Below are 20,546 nucleotides of genomic sequence, written 5' to 3'. Positions count from 1 at the left end.
ATGCCATTGCACTCCAACCTGGGTGACAGAGTGAGACTCCGTCTCAAAAAAAAAAATTTAATCCTATTACTATCTTCTGAACAGCATAATTATGCTGCATTTGATATTCTGCAGGTAAAAGAATTAAATTTGTAAAAATGTAAGTTTCTCAATATACTTTAATTTTTAAAAGCCTGTCTTAGTCATTCTCCATTTTTAAATTAAACCAAGCCTATCAAAAATACAAGGTAGTCTTGGTCTCTCTCCTGTGCTCAAATAACTTGCCCTAATTATGTGGTTGGCTTCATAGACACTGAAAAACTGTGTGTAAAGAGTATGCATTTACTTTTTTACAGAAAGTTGAATTTTATGTCTCTTACACTACTCTTGCTATACTTTATTTCTCTCATCACCCTTCCCAAGTCTAACTGTAGCAAAAAGTTAAGTTACATAAAGTAATATTTGAAAGCTGGTGCGTCTGTGCATTCTAAATACACAAGACACTGGAATGGCATATCAGTTCCTCTTCTCCTTCCCCATCCCCCACTTTTATTTTACTCTTTTGAGAATCAGTGAGGCCACACTTACTGTTACTGAGGCTTTTCAGGCCAGTTGAACATCTACATCATAGCAATATTGCACCTCAAAGAAATTGTTCTCAGCATAGATGGGGAAAAAAAATCACTCACTTGAGCAAATGATTGGACCAAATTGTACAAAAACTTTTTAAAGACTGCTAGGGTTTGAACATTTATCCCCTCTAAAACCCATGTGGAAATTTAATTCCCAGTGTGGCAGTGTTGAGAGGTAGAAATTTTAAGAGTTGATTGGGTTATAAGGGCTCTGCCATCCTGAATGGATTAATCTATGCATGGATTAATGGGTTCATGGATTAACGGGTTATCACTGGAGTGGGACTGGTGGCTTTATAAAAAGAGGAAGAGAGACCTGAGCTAGCATGCTCGGCCACCTCACCATGTGATGCCCTGCACTACCTGGGGACTCTGCAGAGAGTCTCAGCAGCAAGAAGGCTCTCACCAGGTGCGGCCGCTAGACCTTGGACTTCCCAGCCTCCATAATTATAAGAAACGAATTTGTTTTCTTTATGATTTACCTAGTTTCAGGTATTCTGTTATAAGCAACAGAAAGTGGACTAAAATAAAAACAGTTGCAAGCATAGATAGTAGTGGAAAGCTATATCCTTGTGATATAGCTTGGTGAGTATTTCCCTAGTTCGATTCTCAGTGACTTTACAATGTGAATGGGTGCTGTGTACTTCAGCTTTCGGTGTTTAATGTGCTTATCTGTAATATGTAAATCATACATACCTCATGGGGGTTGTTCGGAAAATTCAATAAGAATAACCTGTTTACCAAGCAGAGCACCTACCATGCAGAAGATGCTCAATCTGTTTACTTTCCTCTCGTCCTCCTTAAAAATTAGTTTCAAAATCCACTTGAAATATTCAAAGCTACTTGTAGACTCCAAAATCTACATTTAAATCAAGAAAACTTGGTAAAAAGGTACTCAATAATGCTGACCCTTAATGAAAGTACCACACTATTTTGAGAGTACAGATCCCCTCTTTACGGATTTTGCGTCTCATAGCTTCTTATTGCAAGTAAACAAGAGCCTTTTGTGGTAATCTCTCCCACGTGAGCAATGGGAACAGACTGTTTTCAATCTAATGCAAACAAGAAATTGCTTAAGTAAAGGTAGTGACTGTATGAATCATAAACCACTTTCTCAGATAACAGCCATTATGTAAGTCTGTGAACAAATTTGACAATTTTTATTTCATTGCCTTTTGACAGCCCTTTAGAAGGGTTTAAGAGAACAAGATCTGACTATAGCTTTCAAAAATTCATCATTGAATATTTGTTAACCTTGCTCCCTGTGATAGCTGAAGAACTAAGATAATGCCCTTCAAATGGAGATAAATTACAATCTTTCAAAAGATTATCACGGTCTTAATCGAGTTTGCTCCAGCAGCTGAACAGCCTGTGACCTTGTTAGTTACACAACAAACGTATCTGTTACTTTATGCTTCTACAGGTAGCGAGGTAGAACCTTTAAACTACATGTTTTCTGTATATAAAATGACAGATTTATTTCAGCTAATGCTTTTTTAGATGAAACAGAAGATCGTTTATTTTAAAATATACCAAGCTACTTCGTATGTGTAGTGTAATTTTTTAATGATTTGTGTTAAAATAACTTCAGAATTACCAAAACGTTGAGAAAATAATATAAAGACTATATGGATACCTCTCACTCAGATTCCTCAAATGTTAAAGTTTTACAGATGTGTAGTGTAATTTAAAAGAGGACAATGATTCCTGGTTCAGAAACAGAAGTCTTGTATAATTCTGTGATAGCATATTATATGTCTAATAAAGGCATAGGGATTTCACATTGAAAATCATTTAGGAGAATGTTAGAGAATCTACATTCTCAATTTCTTTGAAAGAAATCAATTGCCAACTTTTACATATAAATGTAACTAACTGCAGGTATATGAACACATCCCAACATATGGTTCAGTTTATGAAAACTACAATACTACATCTTGGGAAATTAAACTACTTTTATCCTGAATATAATGTTACAAATAGCATGGAAATCAGCACATCAGGTGTTCCAGGATGTCAGCACATCAGCAGTTATGCCAGAGTGCCAGCATTCAACAGAAGGGAGGGAGAGTTTGAATGGAATTAATTATTAAATGGTAACATTTAATCCTAGATCCTTATTATGTGTGCCAAGAGAAAACATCTGTGGGTGCTTAGAACAGGCAGATTTGGAGCATCCACACAGATTCTGCTAGGTTTGATGAAACCTCCCAGAGAACAAGGTGATTTGGGAAGCTAAACATTTATTCTCCCACTTATACTCATAACCTCTCTGGAAATAGATGAGTCCGTGGTACCAAGAATGACTTTATGACTTACCCCATGTGGCAGAGAAGAAAAGGAAAGGCGCTTACTTTCCACTTTTGCTGTGTCAGGGCTATTTGAAACGAGTTCAGTGTCCATGAAAGAAAACTAAGTATCACTGCATTGGCCAATCTAGCAGCAGCTGCCATCTGTATGACAATATCCATTTATTCTGTTCCCTGCCACCTCTTGCATCTCTGTTGTAGTGTTCTTTTGTAAGTGTTCCTGACATTTTGTTTATCTTTCTTTTAAACATTCTGCCAAGATTATGTCTGAAAATGAGGGGAAAAAAAACCCTCCATTTTTCACTTGCTAAATCTGTTTCAAGGGAAACAATTCAGTGCCATTCTCAAAACACTAAAGAGCTTTCAAGATATTGAAAATTCTCCAGTAAGTTGCCAAGCAAAATCAGGGCTAGGGTATAAATGTAAAAGGGACAAATAAATTCTCATACGTGATTCTAGTTGGATGGAATCAAACTTTTAATGGATAGCCTATTCTCTCCATTGTCTAAATGGCAGGCTTAAATAAAAACATTTTCCCTCTCAGCCTCACAAGCAGACACATATATAAATACCTTCTATACTTCTTAACAAAAGAGAGACCCTTTTGAGGTACCTGGAGAAATTTTAAAATTTAGTATTAGAAGTATTTTGATTCACAAATCATAATTGTGTACATTTATGGGGTACAATGTGATGTTTTGATATTTGTACACAACATGGTATGATGAAATCAAACTAATTCACATATTCATCATCTACCTTCCCTATCATTTTTTATGGTGAGACATATGAAATTTACTCTCTTATCATTAACTAGAGTCACCCTGCTGTGCAATAGATCTCAAAACCTAACCTCCCTGTCTCTCTGAAACTTTATACCCTTTAATCAACAATTCCACATTTCCTCCCTTCCCATCCTTTTCCCCCGCCCCAGCCGCTGGTAACCATAGTTCAACTTTATTGGATCCCACATATAAGTGAGCTCATACAGTATTTGTCTTTCTGTGCCTGGCTTATTTCACTTAGCATAATGTCCTCTAGATTCATCCATGTTGCTGCAAATGACAGGATATCTTTTTTTTTTTTTTTTTTTTTTTTTAAGACTGAGTAGCATTTCATTGTGTGTATATACCACATTTTCCTTATCCATTCATCCACTGATGGACACCAGATCATTTCCATATCCTGGCTATTGTGAATAATGCTACAATGACCTTAGGTGTGCAGATGTTGCCTCAATATATTGATTCCACTTCTTTTGGACATGTACTCACAAGTGGGATTGCTGGATCATATCATAGTTCTATTTTTAGTTTATTGAGCACTCTCTAGATGACTGTTTTGATAAAATGTTTTTATGACTTCATAAATACAATCCAAGATCGTCTTACTTTGATTTAATTGATTACAAACATTTGACAACAGAGTTTTTCCTTTTCTTTCTGTGGAGCACCTTGAAGACTCTCGAGCATTAGAATTGCAGCAGCACTACCACAATGTTCATTTTGTTAGATTTGGATGATTTGCTCAGTGATGGATGTCCCGAATGTAGTGCTTAACCATTCCATGGTGAAAATGCTGTAATTTACCAGCAAAAGGAATTTTGTAAGGAAATCAAAGAAAAATGTTTCATAAATGACTGGAAAGACTGCTTCAGAATTTTAGACTTAATTCACCATTGTAAATCTGATTTCCATGTTATCATATTTCTTGTCTGTGTTTTTCATTAGCTAGATTGGTTCGATGCCCTCTCCTCCCCTCCACTTTTTCTGACCTTTCTTTGATTCTTTCTCCTAATTTCTGAACCATGGTTTTTCTTCCCAAGACTTGGGAACTGCTTAGAAAGAATGTAGAAAACTTCTAGCAGAATGGCTAGAAATTTCTACTAAGTTCTATATAATCTGTGTGTAATATTTACAAATCAATGACTAAAATTAAGACCAGTTTTGCAAATGTATCTCCACTAAAGAAGCACAGTGCAAAAAAGTAATTCCTAACTTTTATTGATCTCCTTGAATGCTTAAGAATATCCAAGAATGTAGTGTTCACTAATTCACTTAAAATCTTCTACTCTTGTATTTATTTTCTAAGCCTGTGAACTCTTGGGAGCTTCTCACTTTACTGCCTGAGCATTAAGCTCTTATGTCATCACAGTATCTTGTCATAGTCTCCATTACATTAACCCTTTTCCCAATAGAGTCCCCTAAGACATGGTTCTTCAGCTTTGATTGTTTCACCAAAGATCTTCATGTAGTTTTTATCATTTCCATACTACCATACTTGCTGGGTGGGGGGCCCTCAAATAGAGCCACATTAATTTTAGTTAATTGTTATTCTAGCTCTCTTTTCTACCTATTATTGCAAATCTTCGAGCCCCATGCAAAGCCCATGACTTAACTCTGTGTATCCCCAAGGGCTGTCTCTGAAGTGGTTATAAACAAGACTTGGTATCAAATAAACAAGAGTAGTAAATAAATCCTTAGCCACATAGCTGTATGATCTTAAGCATACGATTTCGTGACCTCCTCTAGTGGGTGAAGAAGTATTTCACCAAAATCCTTGTCCATCCTGAACCTCAGAATGTGATCTAATTTGGAAAAAGCGTCTTTGCAGATACAGTTAAGAAAATGATCGGCTGGGCGTGGTGGCTCACACCTGTAATCCCAGCACTTTGGGAGGCCAAGGCGGGAGGAACACGAGGTCAGGAGATCAAGACCATCCTGGCTAATACGGTGAAACCCTGTCTCTACTAAAAATACAAAAAATTAGCCAGGTGTGGTGGCAGGGGCCTATAGACTCTGTCTCAAAAAAAAAAAAAAAAGATCAACCCGGGAGGTGGAGCTTTCAGAGAGCCAAGATGGCACCACTGCACTCCAGCCTGGGCGACAGAGCGAGACTCCATCTCAAAAAAAATAAAAATAAAAAGATCAAGATGAGCTCATACTGGATTAGAGTTGGCCTTCAGCTAATGAAAGTGTCTTGGGAGAGACATAATAGAAGGCATAGAGACACAGGAAAGAAGGCCACATGAAAACAGAGGCCAGGGCAAGGAACACAAGGAGCCACCATAAACTGAAATAAGCACGGAAGGATTCTCTCTTAGGGTCGTTGAAGGGCGCATGGCCCTGCTGACACCTTGATTTTAGACTTCTGGCCTTGAGAACTGTAAGAGAATTTTACCTACCTCATGAAAGTGTTGTGTAAATTAAATGAGACAATGCGCGTGAAGGGTGTGTTAGTCTGTTCTCATGCTGCTAATAAAGACATACCTGAGACTGGGTAATTTATAAAGAGAAAGAGATTTAATTAATTCACAGTTTCACATGGCTGAGGAGGCCTCACAATCACGGCAGAAGGCGAAGGAGGGTCAAAGGTGTGTCATACATGGCGACAGGCAAAAGAGCCTGTGCAGGGGAAGTCCCCTTTATAAAACCATCTGATCTCATGAGACTTATTCACTATCATGAGAACAGCATAGGAAAGACCCGCCCCCATGATTCAATTACCTCCCACCTGCTCCCTCCCACAATACGTGGGGATTATGGGAGCTACAGTCAAGATGAGATTTGGGTGGGGACACAGTCAAACCATATCAAAGGGGCTGGTACAAGAGGAGGTCCAAGTCTCCACTTAGTCACTCACTAGCAATAGCAGGGAACATTACTCAATTTCTATGTGCCTCCCCTATCTTAAGGATAAAAAACAGGGACAATAATTTTCACCTACCTTCACTGAACAGTTTTTGTGATGATCAAATGAGTTCACAGACACGAACATTCCTAGCATGTAAGAATCACTCAAGAAATGTGGAGATCTGTGCTCTTCCTTCCCCTTGTCCCTCAAACTACTGGGAGTGGTAAAGTAGTGGAAGAGAAACAAGAAAATCAGGACATCGTTTTTTTCTCTAAGAATGGCCAGATGCCCCCTGGCAACCCCAAAAGAAAATTCTGCTTATATCTTTGAGTTGATGTCTAGATCTCGTTACATTGTTACCCTCTAAATATAATTTTCAGAAGTACTGATGTTGACATCGCTAAGCCAAAACAATGTCTATGTAAATAGAATTGGTAAAAATCCTATCAGCAGTTCTACGGGTTCAACCATTCCAGATCTGTTTCCCTCCCTCCCTCCCTTCTTTCTTTCCTTTTTGTCAATGTTTCTTCCCATCCACTTTCTCTCCATATTATTACAGTGTTCTGATGTCATGGTTGGGAATAATTCTAAAAAGAGAGCCACCCCAGCCTGCTCAGGGTGATTCATCATACTTTAAGCTTGACATGTCAGGTTGTACTATAAATGTGTGTTCCTGGGCACTGTGGCAGGTTTCACTAAGAGCTGAGACATATTACTTAAGAGAAAACAGAGAAAATATGCAGCATAAAAACAGGTAGTGGGTACTTGTGAACAATTCAATCAATTGCAATGATCCACAAGACCAGGTTGGTGGCTATAACCAGGGCTATCATTTCATATGTGGTGACCACAAGAACACCAAAGTATGGTGGGGAAATCAAGTCAGGGAAATATTTGATGGGAACCAGCCATTTATTCAGTGACCTTGTATTTACTAGAGTTGCCTGGGAGAGAAGCAGCCGGACAATATCACTGGCTTCCGAGGGCCTGAGGAGAAGGGCAGAACTACCCAGGAATGGAAGCCACAAGCAGCCCAAAGCTAGAAGGCCGTCCCCGTGACACTGACCACTTGCTCAACAAAGAGACCACTGGAGAAGACTGCAAAAGTCAGAAAAACTCGCCAGGGATTTAGGCAATGAGCTGATGAAGTTTAAGTTGTAGAGAATATATGACTCTGGAGTCTTACAGTCCTTGGTGTAAATCTGGCTGTGACACATATTTGAGTGGCCTTGAAAACATTATTTATTTAAGTTTCAGTTGCCCCCAAACATAAAGTGGAGATAAAAGTTACTTACCTTGCAGACTTGTTGTAAGACTTAACTGAAGTTATATATGAAAACGCCCTAAGATGTAAAACTAGGAAAAAATGAATTTTCCCCTCCCTCCCTCCCTTCCTTCCCCTGAATTTCTATAAAATCAGTTCCCCAAGGTAAGAAGAAAGAACTTTTACATTCCGTATGAAATAATCTATTTCTTGATCCTTTAGCATCAAGATTCAAATGGTCCTTTACTTAATTAAAGCTAGAAAGGGGACATTGGAAATTTCTTTTACAGACATCCCTAGATTTCTAAAACGGTTGACTGACTGTACATTAGCCTCCTCTCCACTTCTCACTAGTAAAGTATCCCCTTACTGTGAACAAGAGCTGTATATATACACATACACATAAACTTCAATGCTTCTAAATGCTAATTTGTAATGGGCCAAGAGTAGACAGAGAAGAGATGATAAAAATGGCAAATTAGTAGTTTCTAAGTTATCAGGGTGAGTGGAGGTCATAAAACTGGAAAAAAATAATAATAATAAATTTTAAAAAAGGTAAATTACCAAGAAGCTAATGAAAGATACCTGAAAGCAGGGAATCAATTAAGACCTTGAGTGAGGGATTTAGACTTAAAGAAGATGGATTACTAAGGTGGATTTCAGCTTCAAGTAACAGAAAACTAAGCTCAGAAATGTTTAAGCAATAGATTTATTGGCTCATCTATCAGAAAGTCCAGATATAGTGAGGGCTTCAGCATTGTTGGATGCCATGGTTCAATACATTGACCTGGTCTGGGTTCTATTAGTCTTTTCACTCTGCCTTCAGAGTGAAAGCCCAGTACTAAAGTCCATTCCACATTAATCACAGAATGGCCACAGTACCAGTCAGAGCTCTGGTGTTTTCTTGTTCACATTTGGTGGGAGGGAGGAACTAGATCCTCATAGTTTCAGAAACTTCCCACAAATCTGTCGGGATCTTATATTTTCTGGAATTGGATCACATACCCATCCCTAAAGAGAAAAGGACTTATCCCTCAATCAATCAGCCTCACCGATAGGCCATGTGGGAGTCAGCTTCCCTTAAAGTATTTGGACTATGTCAGAGGGCTTAGGTACCTGAACAAAACCAGGTAGTGTTAGGAAAAAAGTATAGATCGATCCAGGGTACGTCATCTACCTTTTACACTACAGAATATTAGCAAGGTAAACATTATACTTTCATTTAGTTCAGCCTCCTAAGTTTTCCAATGTGATGGCAATGTCACACAATGAAGTATTGGTAAAGTCAGATCTAGCGATTTTTCTTACATTCCAAGTCGTAAGTTCGTTTTGCTGTAGTGTTGTTTTGTCTTAACTATATTAAACTGCCTCTTAAGCAAGTAACACAAAACCTTTTCACCCTAACAAGTGCATATAATAAGGGTTCTCCAATTCTAAAGTCTGATACTCAGTGAGTCCCCAGACCCACACATCTTATACTGTGCCCACCAGCGTGAGAGGTCCAGGAATTCTGCCACACCATCGAAGTCAGTGGTTCTTAACCTGATTGGGCAATAGGATCACCCAGGGAACTTACTAGAAGTACCCATGCCAGAGGATAGTGACCCAGTGGGAATGAGGTGAGGTCTGGGCATCTGTATGTTTTTTAATCCCAGTTGAAAGAGAGTTAGAGACTGGAAAACTGAAGCTTGGATTGGAGAGAGCATTAATTCACTGTATACTCTTTTGTGTGGATTCAATTTTTTTCATTATGTATCTATATTACTCTCTTCCTTTCCTTTTTCTTTTCTTTATTAAGGTCCTCAGTGTTTCTGAAGTGCAGACAATGAGAACTATCAATCTATATGATCAAATATCAACCTTTAGGTTGAATACTCTAGAGCCAAAAGTGTTTAAATTTGGTTGTCAGAGTGATATTTAAACATATTGACTTTTTTTTTTTTTTCATAGAGATCTGGGGTGGGGGGCATCTTACTGTGTTGTCCACACTGGTCTCAAATTCATGGTCTCAGGTGATCCTCCCACCTCAGCCTCCCAGAGTGCTGGCATTACAGGTGTGAGCCACTGCACCCAACCCATACTGCCTTTTTAATGAAAACCTTGAGGCCAACAAATTGGTCAGTGCTAACACCTAACTCAGATTCCTGGACTCATTTTTGGGGATTTCTGGACAGACCACAGAGTCTGGAATATGTCCCAGTTTTTGAAATGAAATAACACAGATGACCAGATCATTTTGTTGACAAAAAAAATTCCGGAGAACCTTGTTCGGCTTCCCCTCAAACGAAGAAATGATGAAATAATTTGTAACTGAAAACAGCTCCATGCTGTTCGCCATCAGTCCTCAGACACATATGCCTCAAATGACAGACAGAGACCAAAGTAAGATTGCACTGTTTACTTTAAGACGTCTTTGTAGAGGTACTTCTCCAAGTCTCTTCTAAGTGATCAGAGGCACTGCCCCTCTTTGAATTACAGCTCTAAGAAGCAGGAATCACTAACTAGATGTTTTAAAACCCCTTTCACTAGCAATTTAAAGAGATTAGAAGTTTGATGGAGAAAGATGTGTTTGGAAAACATTAAAACAGTAGACATTGTTTTCAGAAAGAAACATCCTTTGGTCACACTTTTGTAGCTAGTTATGGTCTGATGGAAATTAACTACAAAGAAAATTCAGTGTAGCCTAATGGTCATTTTCACAGGCGTACACCAGATCACTTGTGGCATAGCAGTTACTCCCTTTTGTATTTGTATTTCACATAGGATATTTTTAAACCTGCATATAAATTGTCTGACAAATCTCTATATCTACCATATCTGGGGTATTGTTCCTCCTATGAGCCCAAAGCCGTAGCTTGCCCTTAACTAACTACAAACATTTTAGGTACAAATTGCTGCTCTCTCCTTCTGTATATCAACATTGCATATAGCCATATACGGCTAATTTTCTTCTATAAGGGCTTCCTATCCTTACAACACCTGGAGAAACAGATGTTCCTCAGCAGCCCTGACTTTAGAGGCAAAGCTTATCTGTGTGCAGGATGGAAATGCTAGGTAACTCTCCAGAGGAAGAGCTCAGAGGTTGTCTCATCCATGGAATTCATGCAGTATAAGTGACTTAGTCTGAGGAAACACTGATCTGAGCCATTGGCACCAAATCTCCCATTGCTCCTTTAAAGTAGCTCACCCTTAGTTTGGGCCTGTGGCCTGGAGGTACATCCAAGATGGACCAAAAGATCCAGATTAGTTCCAGGCAGCGACATGACAGTCTAGAAGAAGGAAGGCCAACGTTTTCCTAAGGCTGTTTCCCCGCAAAGCATTGATAAGAAGAAAGCCAAATTTTCTGTTTTCCAGGTTTTTTTCTATTCCCATCCATCTCCCTCGGCTTTAAATTTCCAAATATATCAAATATATATATATTTTTTTAGATGGAGTGTCACTCTTCACTCAGGCTGGAGTACAGTGGTGCAATCTCAGCTCACTGCAACCTGGCCTCCCAGGTTCAAGTGATTCTCCTGTCTCAGCCTCCCGAGAAGCTGGGATTACAGGTGCACACCACTACGCCAGGCTAAATTTTGTATTTTTTGTAGAGACGGGGGTTTCACAATGTCAACCAGGCTAGTCTCAAACTCCTGGCCTGCAGTGATCCACCTCCGCCTCCCAAAGTGCTGGGCTTATAGGCATGAGCCACCATGCCTAGCCTCAAATGTGATTATTCTTAAAAGCAAACCAAGTTCTACAGAATATATATATTTTTAGGTGAAACTTGATATTTAGTGTTCTACACTGCTTTGAAAATTGAAAAGTATCTTTTCTTTAGTTAGAAGAAGGGGAGAGAACTAACAGTTGAATTCCTATTGTGATTTATTATAGATACATGTTGGATTTTATGTCATTTCATTTAATCCTTGTAACTATTCTGCAAAATAGTTACATTGTGTAACTTAATCCCCAGACAGTGCCCACTGTGTACTTTTTCTGTTCTAGGGACTCTTACAGGGGTTAGAGACTTTGTGATCCCGCCAGGAACTCAGTCTGGTGGGGAAGATAGCATATGAATGACTAATTACAGTACAAACAGTAAAGTCCCATAATACGGAGATGAACAGAAGGATATTCGAGCATACATTTTAAATTTAAATTTCTTTAACATGTGCACCAATCAAAATGGTAGGCTTACCCCAAAAAACACATTCTGAGGCTGTTGCAAAAGACTCTAATATTTTGATACAAAAAGCTTTCTAAAAACAGATGGGTAACTAACTAGTAATATAGGTACCTCTTTATCTTTTTTTCTGTAAGGGAACTCTGGAAAGGTTTCTAAATACTCTTTTCTTCTAACAGAGTTACTTATTTCTAACAAAGTTATTTTATCTTTTTATTTTTATGTTTTGAGACAGGGTCTCACTGTGTCACTCAGTGCACTGGAGTGCAGTGGCACGATCGTAGCTCACTGCAGCCTTGACCTCTTGGGCTCACAAGATCCTCCTGCCTCAGCCTCACGAGTAGCTGGGACTACAGGCATGTGCCACCACATACGGCTATTTTTTTTTTTTTTTTTTTTTGTAGACGTGGGGTCTCCTCGTGTTGCTCAGGATCATCTCAAACTCCTGGCCTTAAGTAATCCTACCACTTCAGCCTCCCAAACTGTTAGGATTACAGTTGTGAGCCACTGCACCTGGCCTAATTTCTAATGATAGTATTTGCCAGTAAAATAACTTAAAACAGGCTTAGTGCAATAGCTCACATCTGTAATCCTGGCACTTTGGGGGGCCAAGGCAGGTGGATCACTTGAGGTCAGGAGTCCGAGAGCAGCCTGGCCAACATGGTGAAATCCTGTCTCTACGAAAAGTACAAAAAATTAGCTGGGCATGGTGGCACACACTTACAATCCCAGTTACTCGGGAGGCTGAGGCAGGAAAATAGCTTGGACATAGGAGGCACAGGTTGTAGTGAGCCAAGATCACGCCACTGCACTCCAGCCTAGGCAACAGAGCGAGACTCTGTCTCAAAAAAAAAAAAGAAAAAGAAAAAAAAATCAAATATTTTAAAGAGATTTTACCTATTCATTCATACTCTTACACAATTTTAAAAATATTTTCATGTGGCTTACAAAAATACATACAATAGCACAGAGTAAATGAAAATAGCAGCAAAATGACTATATCTGTGTATCTTTCTATATCAATTTCCTCTCAATATCAATTTCCTATTCCCCACAAATAGCTATTTCCTCTCTCCTGGTTTCAATTATTTGTGGCTATCTGGAAAGCTCTGGTTTCCTCTGGAACTGATCAGTGCCTTGCTCTGGCCCCAGCCTGCCCTGGCTTGTCTTCATGTGGGGTCTGCGTCACCTTCACAAGCACAATTCAGTCTCCAAATGACTCAGGCAAGAACTTTTGTCTCAAACGAGAGCCATTGGATCGTAGGTTATAGAAGCCTCAACAAACAGGATATTCCATCTCAAATTGATGGCCTCTTGGCAAACACAATAATGCCTCCCAAGGAAGCATATGATTCTCAGGAACACCACAGCACGTCATCAGCCACAGTCACTGAAGGAAACAGGTTAGGAATCTGCTCACTGGCACTTCCTGGTTGAAGTACAATTAGTGTCTTTTTTGAATATGTGCAGCTTTGGGATTATTAATTTCAGCATGAGAAATCATTAGTATTCTTAATTTAAAGAGGAAATCTTTGGACAGGAGTCTGCGGCTATAAATCAATACTAAAGATTTTCTCTGAATTATGATGTTTTTACCTGACTCTGAAAATGGATTTTTTTTTTCCCTTTTCATTTTTGAGCTTTCGAATTTGACTTAGCACACGGACTCTGTCAGGTTCCTGTGGTGAATTGATAATGAAATTAGGAGAGACAGGGTCCATTGACTTAGAAGACCTGTGCCATTAGTTAAGTCTTCCCTCTGTTTCTGCAACTGGCTTGACACCCACTTAGTCACCTGGGTTTTGGCACTTGCCTCTGACACTAACACTTGAGAGAGCAGAGCTCAGAATGGAGATGAGGAGGTAGCACAGGAAATAGGCATTATCAAAAAAAGACAGAGGTAAAATCAATACCTCCATTAACATCTAGAAGCAGACTTTTCAAAGAACATTTATATGTTTAGCTGACAGTAATGTACCAAGAAGACTACTTCCTTTATAGGTCACAAAGTATGTAACTATCCCTATGGTGTTATTTATTTTTCTTCCCATTTGGCTAAGAAGTATCATCAATAGGATTTAAAACTAAAAATAAACAAACAAAAAACTCTGCCCAGCAAAAATACTCAAATAAAGGGTACAATTTTCAACAAAGTAGATACAACAAAATTCTAGTAATATACATCAAAATTATTAATAATGTACAGTAAAATAGCTATTCTCTTGAAGTTTGTCATAAGGCTTTGATGTATACATATATCTTTTTATAAGGTCATTACTTTTGTGATGCATGTGACTTGAGATACCTGTATTGCAATGAAATGTATGTTTCTGGTTTTGTTTTAATGGCATTGTGTTACTGTTGTTATCCTGTCATGTTCAAATATAGGTTTAATTCCTGGTTTTCACATTCCTTAGCTCTGTGACTGTCAGAAGTCAACTTACATCATGCTCGGTTTCCCTATGTGTTACAGTAGTATTAGGAGAAATAAGTGATAGATGTGTGTAAATGCCTAGCACAGTGCCTGGCAAAAAATAGGGTCTCAGTAGATGCTAGTCCCCCACCTCCCCACCCCACCCCTCATTGCTTTCTCTTCCTCCCATGTTGGTTCCCTTGCCTCCTCTGCTTTGCCATCTCCTTCTCTACACCGTCAAAGGAACACCTCTGGGCAAAGGAGACCACATTCATTTATGTCAGATAACACATTGACCTGGTGGCCTTCATTCCAGTGTAAAGAGGCTGGGTACCTTCCCTGTAGCTGTCATTCTTGCTCCTCTGGTGTTCTTTGCTAGTGCCTGTGCACAGGAGCCAAAGCTTGGTGTGGCCACCTATTATCACTAAGCAGTGTAGGATTTGGGGCCTGTCTCACCTCCAGGAACAGAAGTTGGAGCAAATAAAAAGACGTAGTCTGTCAACTTGGACTTTGCAGGACACTCTGAACTTGAGTCCAATCTTCAAGAAAGAACAGGTTTAGAACAAAGAAGTATTGAGAACCTTGGAAGAAAGTGAGATCGCCTTAAAATCCATCTGAGCAAAAGATAGGTTCAGCAGTATCTGACATGCATCCTAGATCATGGAAAAGCACATTTCAAAAAGTTCAAAGAAAATATATGTTTGGTCCCAGGGCCAGAGGGTTTTCTAGAAGAGTATAAGTAGGTCCAGAAGGACTAGAAAATTAAATTCTAACTATATAATAAAAATTAGCCAGATATGGAACAAAAACTAAAGAAATCAATATGGTTGCTTGGGAACTCTCCTTGGAGCTCAGATATTAAAAGGCATGTTTGAAAGATCAAAGAACTTGTAGCCAAGAACAAAAGCAATTCAATAGCACAAACCTAAAAGAATGGTGTCATATAGAAGAAAGTGAAAAATAAGCACAATTTTGCTGAATAAAAGGTTAAAAATGACTTTTACTAATGTGTACAGAGTAAGAACAAGGAACTGTTAGCCACATTTCTAAGAGATCATGATGTAATGATAATGAGACAAAGAGAAAATAGAATGACTTAACTCCATTTTGCTTGTGTCTTTTCCACTAGAAGAATGACCTTCAGACTGAAAATGCAGATGTGGCTGACAATTGCAGACAAAAAGTGTTCTCTATCAGGCAGGGAGCCCCGGGGTGATTTTCCATAGGCCAGTGTCAGCAGGATGAAGAAAACTGGAAGCCAGTTTTCTTCTACTGACTAGAAGTTGCTGGGCAACTACTGTGATGGCCCATACAAGAGGAGATAAGGACACAGTCCAGAGGAACAGAGCAAAGCAGGCACAGGGGAGAGGGGCTAAGAGGGCGGAAATGACAGAATAACCCACTGCAAAGCCTCTAGAAAAGCGCTGGATGTGCTGCTTGAGGTGAACTTACAGAAGGAAAGGATTCCACACATCTTTTGTGTAAGCAGAAAGCAAACAGGATGGGGACGGGGAGAGCAACCACATGAGTCGATTCATGGAGACAGAAAGTGAGGCTGTGTTGGAGACATAGTGAGAATCCCGGTTCATCAGAGTCACAGGTTATTTCCAGGGAAATAGCTGGCTATAAAGGGGCCTTAGAGGAAGGGATAAACACTATGTCTGAAGGGTTTACTACCTGTCAGAAAGTCTCCAATGAGCGCTCCACGCCTGATGAGGATCCAGAGAGGAATTAAAAACAAAACAAAACAAAAAAACACGCACATATAGAGCCATTCATTTGCCTCCTCATTCTGGGGATACCATGTAATCTGAATATACAGTTGAAATCTGAAGGAATCAAGAGTTTCGTGAATTTTTTTGTTTTGTTTTGTGTGGGATTGATTAGTTAACAGTGAAACTGTTGAAAACTGTGGACAGAGCCACCCCCCCCTCTCCCTGTGAAAGGCAGGGAATCTGGATTAATTCTTTAATTTCAGGGTGTTAATGCCAGTAAAGAAAGCCTTGTGGTACCACCAGAGCCGATGCTGAGGCTTCCTAAGGCCGATTGCGGGGGTCATGAGAAGGAAGTGACATATGGGCTGAGAACTTCCAGACCAGTAGAGCTTAGCCTGAAGAAATACTCTGCATGTTTGGAGTGTGAAAACTGTATTCAGACCACGGTGCCTCATTTTAAAGAAAAATGTTGCCAAACTGAACTCTGCCAGATGAGGAATCAAAGATGGCTAGCTAGGAGTTAACTGACATAGCAGGAAATCTGGTTATCAATTCCATGTAGCCTTAGAGGAAGAATGTCATCCAATTCTGAGGCAATGTAGCGTCAAGGTCAAGCTCAGAAGCTCTAGACCCAAATATGAGGGTTAAAATTCCGGCCCTACTATGAATTACATTACCTTTTCTGTTTAATAACATTAATAATAATAATTGCATAGAATTGTTGGGGGGATGAAATGAATTAATACGCATCACGTGCCTAAAACAGTGCCTGGAACAGCAGTCACTCAATGCATGTTGGTTATTATTAATATTATTATCCAGTGAATAATAGTTATAATAAAACAGATAGGTATATATTGCTATATTAAAGAATGTTTTGCGATTCAAATCGTTGAACAAAGTAAACAGGGTTACCTTTTAAATAGCCCCTGAGGCCGCTGCGAGAGGAGCCGCCGCCATGTCTGCGCAGCTGCAATAGATGGTCGTGCGGAACTGCCCCAGTTTCCTGATCAAGAGGAGTTGAGTAGACCTACAGCACAGAGCCCAATAACCTGAAGGCCTGCAACTCCTTCCGCCACAACGGGCTGATTCACTGCAAGACTGTGGGCGTGGAGCCGGCAGCCGACTGCAGAGGTGTGGTGGTGGTCATGAAGCGCAGATTCAGCCAGCGGAAACCTGCCACCGCCTATGTGCGGACTATGGTCAACAAGAATGCTCGCGCCACGCTCAGCAGCATCGGACACGTGATACTCAAGAACAAGTATGCCCCGACCTGCGCATGGCTGCCATCCCCAGGGCCAGCGCCCTGCACGGCCAGAAGCCTGTAATGGTGAAGAGGAAGCGGACCCGCCCCACCAAGAGCTCCTGAGGCCGCGCCCCCAAAGCAATAAAAAGTCAGCTGGCTTTCTCAAAAAAAAGTATAATAGTAAAATAAAATAAAATAAAAAATAAAAAAGTTAAAATGTTTAACCAGAGATTAGAGGATCATCTGAAAGAAGCAAGGAGGAGCTGCTGCCTGCTTTCAGTAGACAGGAACTGGCTGAGTCTAGTTTTTCTGACTTTTGGAGTATATACGTACATATGTATAAATATATATATATATAGTGACAGGGTCTCGCTCTGTTGCCCAGTTTTGAGTGCATGATCATAGCTCGCTGTAACTTCGACCTCCTGAACTCAAGTAATCCTCCTACCTCAGCCTACTGAGGATGAGAAATGGATATGAAAAGGATGGGCGCGGTGGCTCATGCTGTTAATCTCAGCACTTTGGAAGGCAGAGGCAGGCGGATCACCTGAGGTCGGGAGTTCGAAACCAACCTAATCAACATGGAGAAACCCCATCTCTACTAAAAATACAAATTTAGCCGGACATGGTGGTGCATGCCTGTAATCTCAGCTACTTGAGAGGCTGAGGCAGGAGAATCGCTTGAACCCAGGAGGTGGAGGTTGTGGTAAGCCAAGATCGTGCCATTGCACTCCAGCCTGGGCAACAAGAGCGAAACTCCGTCTCAAAATAAAAAGGATATTTCAAGTGCTCTTCATTTTGACTTATAGATGTATCACTGGTAGTAAAGTATTTATTAAATGTCCTGTGAAACTTTCCTTGTCAGGAGGAAGTATCTATTTTATAGATTCCCAAGGCCATAGATCTTAAATTAGATCTATCCTTAAATTAGGACATCGCTGTGTATTTCAATTTGCGTTGAGTCCAATCCTGGGGAAAGCTATAGGTTCAGTCGATAAGGCAGAAATAAAGAGTACAGACTTGTTCATAGAAATTCATTCCAAAATGTGAAATAAAGGAGTTTTAATCTACTGTCAAAACTGCCACAAACATTTCTTTGTCATTAGTGAACTAATTGTACTTTAATCGAGTCAGCAGTGAGCAATAAGAATCCATGAGGAAATACAGTAATATAGTACAGATTTTTATTTCCTTCAAGAGCTCTCCTCAGAATTCATGATCTCAGTGAGAACATTGGTAATCTGTGAATTATCTGGGCTCTCAAAATGCAGAAAAGAATCAAAGGAGATTTAGAAAGGAGCACTGGCCCATTTTACTGAGAATTCAGCCAGGCTGATCTGCTCAATGGTTAAAGAGTAACAGCAACTACATTAAACACCAGAATGGTCAGTGCAATTAATGCAATTAAAGTAATTAGTCCTGGCAGCTGTAAGGTCAAATAGAGGTAGCTTTGTAACAACAATCTGCCACTGCAAAATTACTGACATTTCCAACTAAATTATATTCTCTAAATTGTTGCCTTAATGCTAAATAAATAAAGTTATGCTAATGTAGGGACTGATTACAGATTGAAATTAGCACAATTGCTTGTTATACAGTCTGCTAGGGTTAACATTTTTTAAAAACATAATTAATGGCCTTTGCTTACTGTCTCTGGTTATAGATCCTGCAGCTCATTTGCATTCTTTTGCAATATGCTGACAGTGCTAAATGTCTAAGAAGAAAGATCTCATCTGCAGGCGGAAAAATGCGTTTTTCACGTCATCAAGCTAAAACTTGTTATGGTTTCAGGGCAGTGTTAATAACAAAAATGACCAGAAAAGGAATGGATAAGAATGAGGCTAGAATCCGTTTTTCTTTTCAGTCTTGTGATCCAAGCCTTTTCTGGAGTCAATGTGAAATGTAATTGCTCTTTTGACCTCTATCTTCTCTCTCCCCAGGTCTGAGGAAGAGCTACACTGGTTGATTATTGCAGGAATGAAAGGCACTCTGACCTTGTCAACCGAACGCCTTGCTGCTTTCAATGTTGCCCATTATACTGAAGGCAGGCAACTCCTGGAGAGAGGCGGAATCTACAGGAGAGCTGCTCCCCGGGCAACCTGCCAGAAAAGGCTTCATCAGCAGCAGTTCAGACATGACCAAACAGCTCAGGCAGTAAAGGAAACAGCTAGGGGGGAGAAAAACAGAGTATATCAAAATATTGTTAGCACACAGCCTGAAGAGCTCTCAGGCATCTATACTATAGAGTGCCTTTGCGAATACTGCCCATCGTCATCCGCCTGAACTGAAGATCGACCTGGGAATATTTGCTGGGGAAGGAAGCCGTAACCAATATAAGTACAGTCACTGATTTCCTAAAATAGGCAGTCGCTCATTCAAAGGGATTTGTGATAATATTTCTATGTAAGGAGGAATGTAGGGTGATTTTCAGCAGAAAGTAGGTCGGGATATCTGGTTACAACAATTGCAGCCAGGTGGGTGATGGCTCAAGCCTGAAATCCCCACACACTGGGAGCCCCAGGTGGGAAGATCACTTGAAGCCAAGAGTTCAAGACCAGCATGAGCAACAAAGCAAGACTCCTTCTCTACAAAAAAATATAAAAATTAGCCAGGTGAGGTGGTGCGTACATGTAGTCCTAGCTACTCAGGAGGCTGAGGCAGGAGGATTGCTTGAGCCCAGGAGTTGCAGGCCACAATGAATTATGCTTGTACCACTGAACTCCAGCCTGAAAGACAGAGCAGGACCCTGTCTCTAAAAAAAGAAAAAACTTACATTTAAATTTAAAAGAAAACACAATTGCTCTAGATGATAAATCATTCACTAAAAATCTAGTTTGATTATTTTTAGAATCTATGGTTGATGTAAGGATTAGGGTACAATTCACAATGAGAACATGCTCTCCCTTCAAGCTCCAGAGTTGAAAGAGTCTTTGTTTAAAATCAGCTGTGGTTCCTTCACATAACTGCTCATTCTGCTCAAATCAATTCTATTCAACAAAATTTTATTGAGCATTTATTATGTGTCTAATCATTCTGGGAAATGTCAATGAGATGTGAAGTGTGCCTATGAGTTAATGAGACTGGCTGACCAAGCAGACACAGAAATGGTGGCGTTTGCTTTCTCATTTCATTGTATTCATTGAGAGAGAACACCAGAGGCCTCTGCTATGAGTGAGGCATGGTGTTAGGT

General features: G+C 39.8%; 1 pseudogene; it reads left to right on the top strand.

Moving 5' to 3' along the window:
• The first annotated feature begins 14,636 nt into the window (after positions 1-14,636).
• On the top strand, positions 14,637-17,678 carry LOC110743401 (annotated as a pseudogene).
• Positions 17,679-20,546: the final 2,868 nt, after the last annotated feature.

Source organism: Papio anubis, chromosome 5, assembly GCF_008728515.1.
Source record: "Papio anubis isolate 15944 chromosome 5, Panubis1.0, whole genome shotgun sequence".
Lineage (NCBI taxonomy): Eukaryota > Metazoa > Chordata > Mammalia > Primates > Cercopithecidae > Papio > Papio anubis.
Note: the sequence above shows the minus strand (reverse complement) of the source record. Positions and strands in the feature narration are given on the sequence as shown.